Genomic DNA, 14,993 nt, shown 5'->3' with positions numbered 1-14,993 from the left:
TGAATATTTGTACATGGAAATACAGTACAAGTGAAGGATTCTGAATCCATATTAGAAAAATGTGAATACAGATGTTGACATTATAGAACCTGTTGACTAACATAATGTTCAAATTTTCTCAGTCGTTACAGGTATCTAGCCAATGAGTTTTGTGAGCTGGTGCCGGAGCTTCCTTGGGCAGAAGATTCGAGCAGTCATCCCATCATGCAGATTGACGTTGGGAGTTTCCTGATGCCCAGGGAAGATCCCCTCCGACGACACGTCCAGCAGGATGTTTATCTTCAGAATCTCAGCTCTGTACGATGATGGGTCGACAAAGATCCTCTCCGTGATCATGTCCATCAAATCATCAATATAACCTGTGCAATACACAGACACACAGGAAAAAGTGAATCATTAGTATCATTTATTAGATCATTCAGCAACTGCAAATATAGTGAGTTTGCACTTTGAATTTTGTAGTTTCTCAGGTATTTAAGTGTGTATTTTTTTTGGTTTATTTATTGTGTTGAAAGTACTGACTTGTGGTACTTGGTGTCTTTTTGTCATGTACAATATAAATGTTTGTTCTTTGAGTAAATAAAAAAAAGGAGTTCACACTTACGAATGTGGTTAGTCTTCACTGGTTTGGCTGTCTCCGTTCATGGTCTTTGGAAAGCTCAGTTTGAAAAGAGGATCTCCTGATGATGTGGTCGCTTGTCCTCTATCAGCATTCTCGTTGTACTGAAGTGCATAACAACAGTAGTCCTTGCAGGACACAGTAGCCTGGACAGCTGTAACAACAGTATATTGTTATGATAACAGGACATACTTAGGAGTAAAACATGACAGCACTGTTATAGTGTAAATTCAAGCACTAAAGGCTGCAACAGCTCACTGCTACAATTGATCAATAGCAGGTAACTGTAATGATGCACTGGCCTATATAAAAAGAGAGAAGTGACATCAACCTTATCTTACATGAATAGCTATGCCAACAGCTATATACAGCGTAAAAATAAAAGAAAAAATGCTTGGAGTGTGGGCTGGGATGTAGCAGTCTCAACCATACACTCGTTTTGCCCGGGGCTTTTCTAACATACTCCAGTTTAGAAAACGTTTCCAAATGCATAATTTTCATAAATTCTTGAAGCTTAGGCCCTGCGGAGCGTCTGTGTATGTATCGCTTGACCGACCGGGTCGCTGGGTTTGCATATGGAGACCATGCTAATTGCGAACTAGAAGCTAGCGGTTAGCGTTAGCTTGTGCTATGTCGCAAAGCACTTCTTGGTTAATTCGTGTTAAACTGCAAAATGAACACAGCTTAATATTTGTGAATGCTGGCATCTCCTTCGAACATGTATTCACTCATTTGCGAGATCAGAAACGTGGTGTGATGGACCAAAAGCTACGGTGGCAGCGAGCTAACCTGTGATGGCTGGAGTCGTAGTCTCGAAGCTAGCGGTTAGCCTGACATCGTTCTCAATGGCTAAACACACACGCTACAACACGCAAGAGTTCGCGCTAATCTACTCAAGAAACACACAGCTAATTATTTGTATACTTACATGTCCCTCGTCTGCACGTAATCCACGCAAAGCTGGAAGTGAGCCCTCCTTTAGAGAAAGTCTCCCAGCTAATCCTGCCTCGTACTGACCGGGGTTGGCGGAACAGTCAGCCTCGAAGTGGTTAGCACACACCAGCAGGTTTTTGCCAACTGTAGCAGGGACGTTGCCTTCAGAAATTCAATTCACGCCGCTCTTCTGTCCTCTGCGGCTGGGAGCCGATGGAGCGATGTGCTCGTCTTTACAGCCACCAACAGAACACTGTGTGTGGCAGCTCGACATGATTCCTAACACGGTGCATTCGATAGCGACATCGCAGATCTGTGAGAAGGTAGCGTATCTGGTGGGTGGAGAGACGCCAATGAGAGGAGTAGGGGTGGTGGCTGGTGGGTGGGAGCATGCAAATATCCGGACTTGTTACGCAACAGTACTCCCGGAACTCCAATGGCTCGGTTGGAAGGGTGCTTTCACAAATCCGTATCTTACTCAAAAAAGCACGGACGGTCTTATTTCACACTTTGTATGCGTGTGGTAGCACCACAGACACAAAATAACACCCCAAATCCCAGAAAAAGTCGGTTTTTCATAATATGGGACCTTTAATAAGCTTCATCCTTTTTATAGATTATCTTTCATTGACCTTAACATTGAATTTAGTTTTGCGGTTTTTCCCATCATCCCTGTCAATAATAATAACAATAATAAAATTGCAGTCACCAAGTTCAAGTTGGTTTCTTTGAACTCAAACTTAAGGTGTTTCTAACCAGAACACATTGAGTGTATCCTACAACATACATGCCTACAACCCTCCTCACAAACCATTTGCGAAGCAGATTTTTTGAATGATTTGAAACCTTCATTGTCTACATCCATGTTTGCTGGCTGGCAGTCTTCTTCTTCCTGGCCTCCTGGCGTATTCTTGTGTTTCTTGGCACGTTGCCACCAACAACTCTTAATCAGTTACTATGAGTACAGTGTTGTCAAAAGTGATCACCAAAGCTCCAAAAAAATAAGATCCAACAGGAATTTTCTTTTAAAGTCGACTCTCAAATAACAAGAATGTGTAAGTAAGATAGCAAAGTGAGATTCAGTATTATAACGAACTGTTGTGGGTTATTTAAGGTACACACATTTACGATGAATTATTTAAGTCTGAACATGGAAACATTTGAGATCATTGAGCCATCACCGTTCTTTAACATATCAGCAGTCATGTCCATACAGTCCTGAGCTGATTAGAATTTTTTGAAGTGAATTTATGTAGCTGGATGTAGAGGGTGAGACACAGCAGAGGCACATTTCTACTTCTGAAGAAGTGATAGTGAGATTTTGAGACCTCAGCGTGTTTACAGAAGGATGTGGGCCACTGGATGGGCACCAGTGGAACTAATTAAGTGACTGCTTCCTGCATAATTTAAAGTGTTTTATGTTAATGAGGCAAAGTGATGACGGACGGCCTCCTGGATACAGTTTCTAGGCCAGAATGGGAACGATCAGTGATGCTGCTCAAGATTCAGCATTTGTTCTCCCAGAATTCCCCTTGACTCTGGTGGACGCCATACACACACACCCATCAAAAGTGAGCAATTAACTGAAACACCTGGACTTCATTACTTTTACTTACATCTTCCATCTATCCGTCAGTGCTTTGAGTGATCAGAAAATAAACTAAAATGTGCAGAAGTGTCAGTCAGCACATTCCTTCCAAATATGTCTTGAATCTCTTGTGAAAAGTTACTGAAAGAAAGCTGGGAGTGATGGGAACTTGTTATATGACATGACAGCAGAGACAGGCAATTGCAGGAACAACTGGAACAAGTTACACAATATTTTTTTTGGGGGGGGGGCAAGCGAAAAATTAGAATAATAAAAAGGGGCAGTGATGAAATATAATTGTAGTCAAACCGATTTCTCTGCTGGAATCCCTCCAGTCAGCATTTGCCTTGGGAATCTGTCTGCCTTTCAAGCCTCTGACAGTTCATTCGGAGGCAAAGTCACAGGAGAGCTGAGCTGAGCAGCAGAGCGGAGCTGTCAATCACACATATACACAAATATATAACAGCAAGCACACATCTATCCCAGGGACATGTTGTAATGAGCCCTCCATGAGAGTGAGGAAGGCATGCAGCAGGTGTTAGTGAGTGTATGTGAAAGATGGTTTAACTGTGCCAGGAATGAAGGAGAAGTTTTTCCGGCTTCAGATATCTCAAGTTTGAAGCTGTCTGAGGATCTTTCATTTGATCTTTCATCCTATATTGAATGAATCCATTAAGTATTGCTCAATTTAGCTCTATGGGTAGGTGGATTGAGTGATACAGTGACTGACCTTTAAGGAATATTTTCAGTTATTTACTATTCATTTAGACCTGCTGGTTACTGTGCTAGTACACTTTCTCTCAAATTAAGTTTCAAAGACTTGAAATGAGCCTGAGAAATAAAAAAAACCTCATGTTGGAAAAGTGATCTACTTTTAGCTCCTTTAAACAGGATGTTTAGTCATGGTAGTTTGTGATATATGATGCATTTATCTGTACATTAAAGTTTAAATAGCAATTTAGCAGCAGTAGATAATCTTGTTTTTGCTGCCATCCATTGATTCAAATTCTCACCTTCCTGTAGTGATGTGAAAGTACACGCATCCAGCAGATCAGAGGCACAACAGCTTTGAAACCTTCAGCCAGAGAAACACTGTTTCTTGGACTGATAGTAAGGCACTCTAACTTTACACAGGACATGCATTCATTGATTTGGCCACACAACAAGGTCTAAACATGACACTGACGTATTATGAACTTGTGAAGTCGTTATGCTGAACGTGTCAGCAAACAATTATTAGCAATATTAGCATCTGTCAAAGTGACAAATGCAAGTCCTATAGTCTCTGTTCTTTTAGCTCTGGTTTGGTCTCCACCAACTACCTAAAATAATGGCTCTTTAGCTGCTGAATGCTCCACTATGTTCACAAGCTAGTCACTAACGCTGTATGTTGTCTGCTGCAGGGAAGGTAGTGCACAGCAGGCTTGTCAGAGGTTTTTCCAGTGAAACCAGCTGTGCACTAATGAGAGCACTGGACTGAACCAAACTGTTAAGTAAAGGCCTGAATATTGATTTTTACAGCTTTAAGCAAAAAAAAAGTGTGCCGTTGCTATAGTAACCAAGGCACAGTTGTATAATTGCACATGGCTGTGGGTGCGCACAATACCATCAGAGGTTTTGTGTGCACTGACATGTTCTACACATGCACACTAGAAAACATGATGGAAACATTCTGAAAATAAGATGAAGAGCTCATTTCCTTAGCTGAATAACGTGAAAAAGCAAAAAAAAATAAATAAAAATTGTGCGTGTAACCGCTTGATGAGAATAGGATCAATCATGATCATGAAACGACAATCCAGTTCTGTCGCAGTCACAAATATGGGCTGCACATGAACGTCTGCAGAGTGGTCCGTGTTGACCTTCACAGTTTGCAGATGATGAAATTTACGTCTCGTGGCCATTTACTCATGGAAACCATGAATTGCCCTTAAGGTTAAACAAATGGCAGAGCATGATGAAATGTTGGAGAAGGAGTGTAGTTGAGAGGTAGGAGACAGAGGAGAATGAAGTTGTTATGTCCCCTAACAAGGGAGAAGATTATCAGCTGTCAGGTAGATGAGGGAAAGAAAGAAAGAATAAAGAACTGTTTTAACTGTCTGGCCCATTGCATTGATCATGTATATCAATCAAAGCCTTCATACCAGTCCACTGTGTTTCAGAGCAGCTTACCTTCACCCACCCTATTCTCAGATCATAATCTCTGTCAGTGTTCGAACATACAAGCACAGTGTGTCCACATTAAGTGTAGTTTTCATAGGACAATAACAAAAACCTTGGAGTTGGCATCAAATCCTAGTTTCAAGATGTGCCTCGGCCTCATCATCTCATCATCTGTTATTGCACTCTAACTTACCACAAGTGCTCACTGAGCACCCCTGGAGGAGTTGCAATAGCTTCAGTCCCTCTCCTTCTGAAGGACTTTCCACCTCTCATCCAGATTAGCTTGTTGATGTGTGACCAGCATCAACTTTCTCATTACTAACTCAAACACAAACGAGACACCAGAGCTGCAGGATCCTGTCATGACATTTAGAATCAGCCAAAATGGACGAATATTAGAGGCAAACTATATGCCACGTGGTTCAACCGGAGTCAGGCCTGTCCGATAATATATTATTTAGGTATATCATTCATGACAGCATCACAGCATGTGTCGATTAGTGAAATAACACAAAATGGAATGTGGAAAATGGAAGGCCAGTCCTCCCTGCAGTGTTCAGACCAAATCAATAAGAAATGCTGGTGTTTGGAGCTACATGCTGTATGAGACCACACTCCGTTGTAGAGAATAACAAATTTAGATCTAATATCAAATTAATTGTGAATCACCACAATGAGAGGTCTTTGAGTATGCAGGATACATGGTGATACACACACACACACACTCACACACACACACACACACACACACCTGACAGGTAATGTAACCCTGTTGTGTTATTCCCTGTGAAATTTAATCAGCTGGCCAATATGTATTCACTGTTCTCACTGACCTTATCTTCGTTATGTTGTTTTGTCTTTTTGTCTTAATAAAAGAAAAAAAAACGGAACAAAAAGGATGTTTGGTCTCCAGGGTAAGCTGTCCCATAACAATTGACATTCAGTACTGGCTGTGTCGCAGCACAGGCTGTACTGTAGAAATGATTTGTTGTTACATCTAGAGAAGTTAATTAACACAAGCCACAACATACACTCAGTGCATATTGATGCCAATGTAAAAACAGCCTTCTTCTGTCAAACTCTGCACATACATCATTCTACACTTACCATTGAATGTCGTAGCAGACATCAGAGAAAAGATGGGCTCCTACCTGAGCGCCTGTGCACTGTGGAGTGAAATGATCCCATATTTAGATTTAACCTAGTTGGATGAACTATGTATGGACTAAGTATGGACTGGATGCTATGTAAGCATGTTTGACTAGATTCAAGTAAATGTCACTTGCCATGTCTTAATTGTTACTAAAATCATATTAGTTCCAAAGAAAGTACTCATTATGCTCAATGTCTTAAAAAGTCACTTCTTTTACTGCATTGTTACTGCTTGTATTACCATTTATCTCACATTTTTTGAACGTTGTAGCAGGTGGAAGTAATTTTAACTCCATTATATACTGTGGGATTGTTACATTTCTAACAATGCATTTTAATATTTAAGTCGACCATTTGTATGTAGATCAAATCTGCAAAATAACTAATAAGGACTTCAGCGGTCAAATAAATGTTGTGGAGTACAAAATATAATTTTACCTGCTGAATTTTACTCAAGCAGAAGTATAAAGTAGCATGGAATACAAATACTCAAGAAATACTCAAAGTAAAAATACCTCAAATTCATACTTGTATAAGTTAGGTGTGTAGTAACCAGACAAAATAACTGGGCACCTATCATGTGTTTGTTTGACGTTCAAAATTAACGTAGCCTTAATAGATTGTAGACAGCCATGCCAAAAGTACTAAGTAAGTAAGATGCTGCCTCGGTCGCAGCACCAGTTTCTGCTCTGCCTATCAACCCACCTGCTCAAATCATCTCCAGTCCAGAGCCACATGTCTCCCCCTGAACGCATGCTGACCTTTTTTGGTTCCTTGGTCTCCAGCGTCAGCCCTCCAATTTGCCCACTGAACGCTCCGAGGTAACGTACATCATCTCCCTGCCCACGGACCAAGGCAAAGGGTGGGGAGAAGCAGTCCAAAGCATGCTCCACTGCTGAGGCATTTTCAGTTAAGAAAGTGTTCGATTGCAGGAGGCAGCAAGGGACCTGCTTAACCCGTGACAGGGGAAGCAATGGGTGACCGATGACTCCATTGAATTCCAGGCAAAATTCCAGATAACAGAATTATGACATAGGCAGTTGGAAGCTGCTGGCGGTCACTTTGGCATTGGAGGAGTGGAGATACTGGCTTGAGAGGGCAGATCTCCCCTTTGTGGTTTGGACAGATCATAAAAATGTACAATATATCCGAACTGCCAAAAGGTTGAATTCCAGCCAGGCTCTGTGGGCTCTGTTATTTCACTGCTTTTGTTTCACTCTCTCCTACCGCCCAGGTCCAAGAATGCCTTTCTCCAGTTTTAAAAGGAGAAGTCTGTGGAGACAGATCAATGCTCCATGTGTGGTGGGAGAGCTGATGTGGGACACTGAAGGTCAAACAATCTCACTCTGAGTTCCCTGCACACAGTAACTGTCCAGGTGGCCACCTGTTTGTCCCACATCACCTCTGCTCTCAGGTCCCACAGTGGGCCCATTCCTCTCACTTGGCCTGTCACTCTGGAGGGCAGCACACCCTGGCCCACCTTCATCACTGGTCCTGGTGGTCTTCCATGAGTTTGTGGCAGAGTGTTCCATTTGCTCCCAGCACAAGTCATCCCACCGAAGCCCTGTGGGCTGTCTTCAACTTCTGCCACAACTGCATCGACTCCGGTCCCATATATCCCAGGACTTTGTTACTGGTCCACCCTCCTCTGAAGGTAACACACTTCATTCCCTTACCTAAGCCTCCCAATGCTAAAGAGTCGGCTGAATTGTTGTTACACCAAGTGCTCCGTCTGCACAGCCTCCCCAGACACATAGTCTCTGACCGTGATTAGTGTTGGTGCTCCAGCTATCTCCTGATCTTGCTGACCTGCAGCAGTCTTCTGTGGTGGGGTTTCATCAGCTTCATGTGCCCTGGCTCCACCGCTTCCCCCCACAGTCTCCCTGTCGCCGGCCTGCAGTCCCGCTGCTCTCTCACCGGCCTCCTGTTCAGATATCCTGCTGCTGGTCCTGATCTTGAAAAAATAACAGTTAAACAAAAGCATTTTCAAGATTTTCAAGACTCCAAATTCAAAACATGTGGTTTTCCTGCTACAACATGGCCTGAAAAAACATTTTCTATCTAATGTTGTTGAAGTTTTTTTTTTTTATTCTATTTGTTTTTCTAAATTGAGTTCGGTATTTGTGTGACCTAATTTGAGAATGCTGCCATTCAATAATCTTATTTATGTTATTCATCCAACTTAATACATGCAAGAGCTTCTTTGTTTAACAAAAGGGTTCAAAATCTTACTGAAAGACAAACACTCTTGTGACTTCATTCAAAGGTTGTCAACAGCCGATACCACTTGTTTAAAACAATACAATCTCCGTTAATTACACAATCGATTGTACTGAAAGTACCGAAGCTATAAGAAAACAGCTCTACAATCAGAATTTCAGCCCAATGCAGCACAGATGAAACAATGGAGAAGAAATTCATCCGGTCAACCTTTACTATCAACACTGTTACAAATGTGATGGTATGTGTTCACTGACATTTTCTTAAACAAACAAACAAAATAGTAATGATAAAAAATCGGGTCCTGGAATCATCAGACCACCATGTCCCATGGGTCTGACCTTGGAATAATGTGATGAATAGGTTCATTTTCTTGTTAAAAATAACGCTATAATTGCCCGAAAATGGATACACATGATGGCTCACTCTGCAGCAAAAGCCAATTTTAACTCTTTCATTTTACACATCAAGGGCGCAGAGCTACATTTTGCAGCAGCAGCAGAAGAAAGAAGAAGCAATGCACATCAACAACATGTTTTTGTTTTTAGTTTTACCCTTTTTATCCAAAAGTAGTTGTATTCATCACTGTTACCAGCATTCACTGGCAGGGCTTTTATGTGCTTAGCCTTTAATCTACCAACTAGGGGATTGTTATAAATTCCCATTTTCCCAGTCCTGTTTTCTTCCTTTGGGTGCTCTCTGCTCATAATAATAACATTTTCAACATTTCTTGAAGGTAGATGATGGCTGGAAGAAAAATGTGAAATGTTTTTCATGATGGTGCTTAGCAAGAAAAAAAAGAGCAAAGTACAAAAATGTCAAAGTTTCCCCTGAACTTTGTTTTTCCAGACTAGCAGGTACATGAGCTCAATTGGCACAAAGCACCAAACTTCATAAAGAATTCAGGTTACAAAGTGAGCAGCTTATTTTCAGTTTATCCCACTTCCACTTTTAAATAATCCAAGATGGGGGGATCAATAATGCATCGTTTTAACCTGTCTGTCCACGAGTTCTTGCTATGTGTGTGTGTGTGTGTGTGTGTGTGTGTGTGTGTGTGTGTGTGCTTGTCCACTGAAGCTGCTGACAGAAGCATAAACAGCACTCACTGTATCTGAGGGAAAAGGTTGACAATGTTGCCCTTTGCGTGTTGTACGTGAGAGAGATTTTGTGTGTGTGTGTGAGAGAGACAGAGGGTTTGTGTGAGTGAAGAAGTGTGTGTGTGTGTGTGTGTGTGTGTGTGTGTGTGTGTGTGTGTGTGAGTGTGTGAGAGAGAGAGAGAGAGAGAGAGAGAGACAGTACTTTAAACTCAAATACACAAGCACAATAAACTCTGGATTAGAAACCCATGAAGTCAGGAAAGGTCTGTTTGTTGTGAGGGAATTAATGGTGAACAATGACTTGTCAGTTACACGCAGGTCAGCAATGAATAACTCAAGGTTTGGTCCATTTCATTGGACCCACTTCAGAAAGTGACACAGCAAAATTCACCCATGCACCCTCAGCAAATTGGTGGTGCTGGAGGCTCAGTGACAGAGGAGCTGCTCACAGGGCTGCTGTACCTGTGCAGCTAACAGCTAACATGCTAGCAAGCCTGGAAATGCTCTCTGGGCCATTTATTCCTCCCTTTTCTACATCATTGTTTCATGCCGGCAGCCAGGTGTGGTCAGCGGTGCAGAAAAGATGACATCATGATTTAAACATCTCATTCGTTTCCTGTTTCATCTTAACCAATCATTTTGTCCTCAGTGCTTTTCATGAATTACAGGTTTGAATCCACCTGCATCGAATAAGTTACCTCATGTGCCACAGTCTGATTCTGTGAGCTGCCGTATTGTATGTAGAGACAGACAAAGAAAGTTATACAGAGGGTGTACTGAAAGACTGTGTGCAGTGAGAACAAATGAAAAGATAAAAAACAGGAAACAAAAACATCTAATGTCATACGATTTGTCAGGCTGAGTTCAAGCTGTGATATAAATCATTACTCCTTGAGGAATGATGTTTATTGCCAGTCATGCTTTCCTGCCCTCCTGAGGCTGGAGTTCCCTGAGCAGTGGTCTGAAATGTTCTAACATCAATACTCCAGTATTAAAGCAAACAAGGAATTTAGCCCTGCGCACACAGACCGAAAATGTTTGTTGTTATTAAAATGGTGTGTGCCATCAGTGCTTGTCAGGACTACTGCTAAAGATAGCAGCAGCTATGTGTGAGAAGCACAAACGGGCTGTATGATCAACCAGCAGGGGCTGGCCAGTCTCCTCATTCCCTCCATTCACAGCACACCATGTATCCTGTCAGCGTTTTGTTGAAATAGTTTTTCGGTTTAATGGTGACTCCAGTGACGCATCTAACAGCCAAGTGTCCATAATTAAAGTAACAAGAATAAGCCTTCCTCTGTATCGTCTTTGTGCACTGTTGGAGTGTTTGCATGTGGCATTTCCTCAGAGCTCTGCATGGACTGATGTTTGTCATCATGAAGCTCTGGTCGCTCTGAGTAACTGAGATGTTTCCTCACAGCAGAAAGGGAATGAAAGTCTTTATTTTTCTGATTATTTCCATGCATGTCCATCCCCTGCTTTCCTCCACAGCATGATGGAGTTTTTAAAACAGAATCAACAGGAGAAGAGCAGCTGTGACATGACAGTCTCTTCTTTTTAAACACCAACCACGTCAATCACTCGAGAGGATATAATTCTGTGCTTTTAGCAGCTCTCTCCTCCCAGGCTTTTCTCCTGTTACTGTGCTCCTCTCCCCATTCTTTCCTCTTTTCCTCTTTCTCTTTCTCCTGTGTTGTCACCACAGGATTCAACAGAACTCAAATGTTTTTTTTCTAATGGTTTTTACACACAATATGTCTACTGTTGGAAGACTCACCTTCAGGACCTCACCTGTCTACAAGATTATGTGTTCAATTTAGTGTGGAGTTTGTCTTTCTTCTGTCTTTTGGAGATTTAGCCTAAATATCCAATAGCTAAAAGCTAGACCTGAACTAGACACCATTCTGTGATGGGATCACACCTGCTGTGATGCCTGTCAACAGGTTGACATTATGACCTGTGAGCAGTCATTACCCAGGAGTCATTGCTACATTGCTGCATGAGTATTCAGCACTCATGGGTCGACCAAACTCAGCCTTCATTTTGATCTCAACTAAGCATCTGTAAAGTGTCGTGACTGCATCTTTGACGGTTGTCACACTATTGTATTGACAAAAGATAAAAAAAGAAAAACACCTGGTGATTTTGCCATGATGACACACACACAAACACCTACACGCATATACACAAAGACACATACACACAAGTTTGCACAACAATCCTTGTTAGGATATGGCATTGAGTTCCATTCACTGAGGACAACCTAACCCCAACCTCATCCACAACCACTTCATGCCTACCCCTGACCTTAGCCTGACCCCAGTTGCCTTCCCTCAATTACCCACGACCTCAGAAATGACATTTTCCCTCATTAGGACTGGGCTTTGGTCCCCATAAGGACTCCTGGTCCTGACAAGGTCAGATCACCACTGAGGTTATCGACTCCTGTAAACACAGCATTTCTATTGCATTTATCACCGAACTCCAATTGAAAGTATTTCTATATATTTCTGTATGTATACATGTATGTGTCTGTGTGTGTGTGTGTGTGTGTGTGTGTGTGTATGTATGTATTTATGTATGTATATATGTATGTGTGTGTGTGTGTATGTGTATGTATGTATGTATGTGTGTGTGTGTGTGTGTGTGTGTGTGTGTATGTATATGTATGTATATATGTATGTGTGTGTGTGTGTGTGTGTGTGTGTGTGTGTGTGTGTATGTATATGTATGTATATATGTATGTGTGTGTGTGTGTGTGTGTGTGTGTGTGTGTATGTGTATGTATGTATGTATGTATGTGTGTGTGTGTATGTGTATGTATGTATGTATGTATGTATGTGTGTGTGTGTGTGTGTGTGTGTGTGTGTGTATACATATACACACACACATAAATATTCTATTTTATTTAAGTCATGTTTTATTGTACTATTGTACTTTATTTTATGTACTTTAGCTGTGTACTATGTATATGGACGTATGACTTAAGGTAACAAGGAGCAAGAAGAAGCAACTACAGACAACAGAACTCTCATTGGTCACATGTAACACCTACCACTTATGTCACGACACATTCTGCATTCACCTGTTTCGCCGAACTTAATTCTCTTGTCATGTGCTCCATTGCATCATACACAACAATTTTGTATGCATTTGCATGGTGGCTGGGTTGATCCCATCACAAGACAGTCTCTTCTTTGGCCTGATATCTTAGAGAGGACAGGAATACTGGGATACAGTGTTCAGCGACTTAAAACAAATGCATGTCAGAGGCATAAGGTGTGTGTGTGTCGGCAGGATGGCCCCTTCCTTACCTACCCCCTTCCTTTCAGCACCCTTGCTCAGACCACACCTATCTTCGAACTCGGCCTTCCTTTTGATCTCAGCTACACACCTATTTAGTCCTGTCACTATATTTTCCTCAGCTGTGATGGTATCATGTTGGCAAAGCCTGTCTTAAACACCTGGCAAAGTACTGCTTCTGTGGCACTTCCCGCTGTAATAGGTAAAAGCATAATGAACTGGAAAATAAATAGCATCCACAAGCAGCACAAAATAAATCAGAAATTAAGCCACCTTATAGACCATTAAATTGCATTTTGGTAAACAGAAAAAAAATATTTAGGATTATGAACAATGTTACCTCACTCAACAGCCAATACAAAATGTAGGCCAAAGATGATATGTGAGAATAAATGACTGCGGGAGCTTGTGTAGTTGAAGGCCAGTGTGAGGTTTGTGAGAGATGAATGAAAGCAAGGAGGCATTTAGTCAGCCTGAATGAGCTGCAATTGAAACAGGGCGGGTTTGGCATTTTGGATAGTAAGTGATTTGTGAAGGAGTCAGCCAGCACAGCCACCTTCTCCCACCTGTCTGTCTCAGACTAAGGTGTCTTTTGTGGGTCTACACTGATTTCACGTAGGCGACTGTCTCTCAGGAGTCCAGAAGGCAGAAATGAGCCGTAGTGACAGAAAAGTTTAATTACTGTGAGGAGCAGTTGGAGACAGCAGACTGAGACACAATGAATAACAGACAGGAGGGACGGGGATGCTCTTTTCTTTTTATGCAGGGCAAGTCATGTGACCACTGACTTCCAGAACTACCCGTCTTCATATTCCTACAGTTCCTGACTCGTCCATAGGCGCTGAACGCCAACTATATCGACCATTATCTTATTTTAAAAATCCCTTGGCTGTGATCCCTAGCTTTGTTACGTGCTGACAAGGAGGAAGAAGAGGAAATTTTTGCCATTTGTCAGCCAAATATGCTGTCGTTGCAAGCAGATCTTTTGGCTCCCTGTTGATGTTAATGTTAAGTCTGGTTTTTCATGAAGGGAGGAGTTTATACTTCACATACATTAGAGTTTATACTTGCAGTTTCTGTGTAACAAAGGTAAAAGAGAGTTATTTAGTTAGTTCTAAATGTTTGGGTGAACTGGAAAGGCTTGTCCCCCAACTTCCCCTATTCGCCCTCCTGTCTGTCTTCATTTGCCAGTCATAACCGCAGCCAGGTTATCTGCCTGCCTTTCACCCGTCTATGCACCCTTCAGTCTGTCTGTGTTCTTATCTTTCTGTTTGTCTGACTGCAGAAAAAGATAAAGGAATCAACCAGGAAGCAACATGCTTGAAGGGTAAATGCTCACAGACTCCCATCCACATATTTTTAGATGAATAGATCATCAAACCAAACCGAAAGCATCACTGTTGAGTTTAGCTGCTGGAAAGTCACGTCAGCTGTATCAAATCTGACACATTTGCCTGTCAGACTTAAGAAATTATAAAAATCTTATGAGCTAATAAATTTCTGACGCCCACTGAAATCAAAACAGCCAAATAATGCTCCCAAGGTGTCAATCATAGACGATAGCAGGTTAAAAAAAGACTGTTTCAGCAGATTGATATGACAGCAAAGCCACATTAGGCACAAAGAGAGACTTTAAACAGACAAGATATGAAGAGGGATGAACTATGACCTCCAGCGATCATCAAAAATATCTTCATTTTGACTTGATGTTATACATACCACTCATTTAGGCCGGCTGTGCAGGTGCCCACCATTCATTAGACAGATTTATTTACTGTGAGGTATAGCCTAGGATGAATTTACATCTGGAAAATTTATGCCAGCTAAAAATTTAGCTGAAGCAGCTGAAGATAGTTGCGACACACATAATGTCTTCATGAGCTGAGTGAGGCTTGATAACACTGATTAGAATTTCAGA

General features: G+C 41.7%; 1 long non-coding RNA gene across 1 annotated transcript; it reads right to left on the bottom strand.

The window, feature by feature from the left end:
• Positions 1–234: 234 nt before the first annotated feature.
• LOC143326051 (uncharacterized) lies at positions 235–1,700 on the bottom strand. Its single transcript, XR_013077603.1, has 3 exons — positions 1,548–1,700; positions 605–773; positions 235–359 (listed from the first exon to the last, which is right to left on the bottom strand). It is a non-coding gene; the product is annotated as an uncharacterized LOC143326051 (long non-coding RNA).
• Positions 1,701–14,993: the final 13,293 nt, after the last annotated feature.

This window comes from Chaetodon auriga, chromosome 9 (genome assembly GCF_051107435.1).
Source record: "Chaetodon auriga isolate fChaAug3 chromosome 9, fChaAug3.hap1, whole genome shotgun sequence".
Classification (NCBI taxonomy): Eukaryota; Metazoa; Chordata; class Actinopteri; order Chaetodontiformes; family Chaetodontidae; genus Chaetodon; species Chaetodon auriga.
This window is presented reverse-complemented; position numbering and strand designations above follow the sequence as displayed.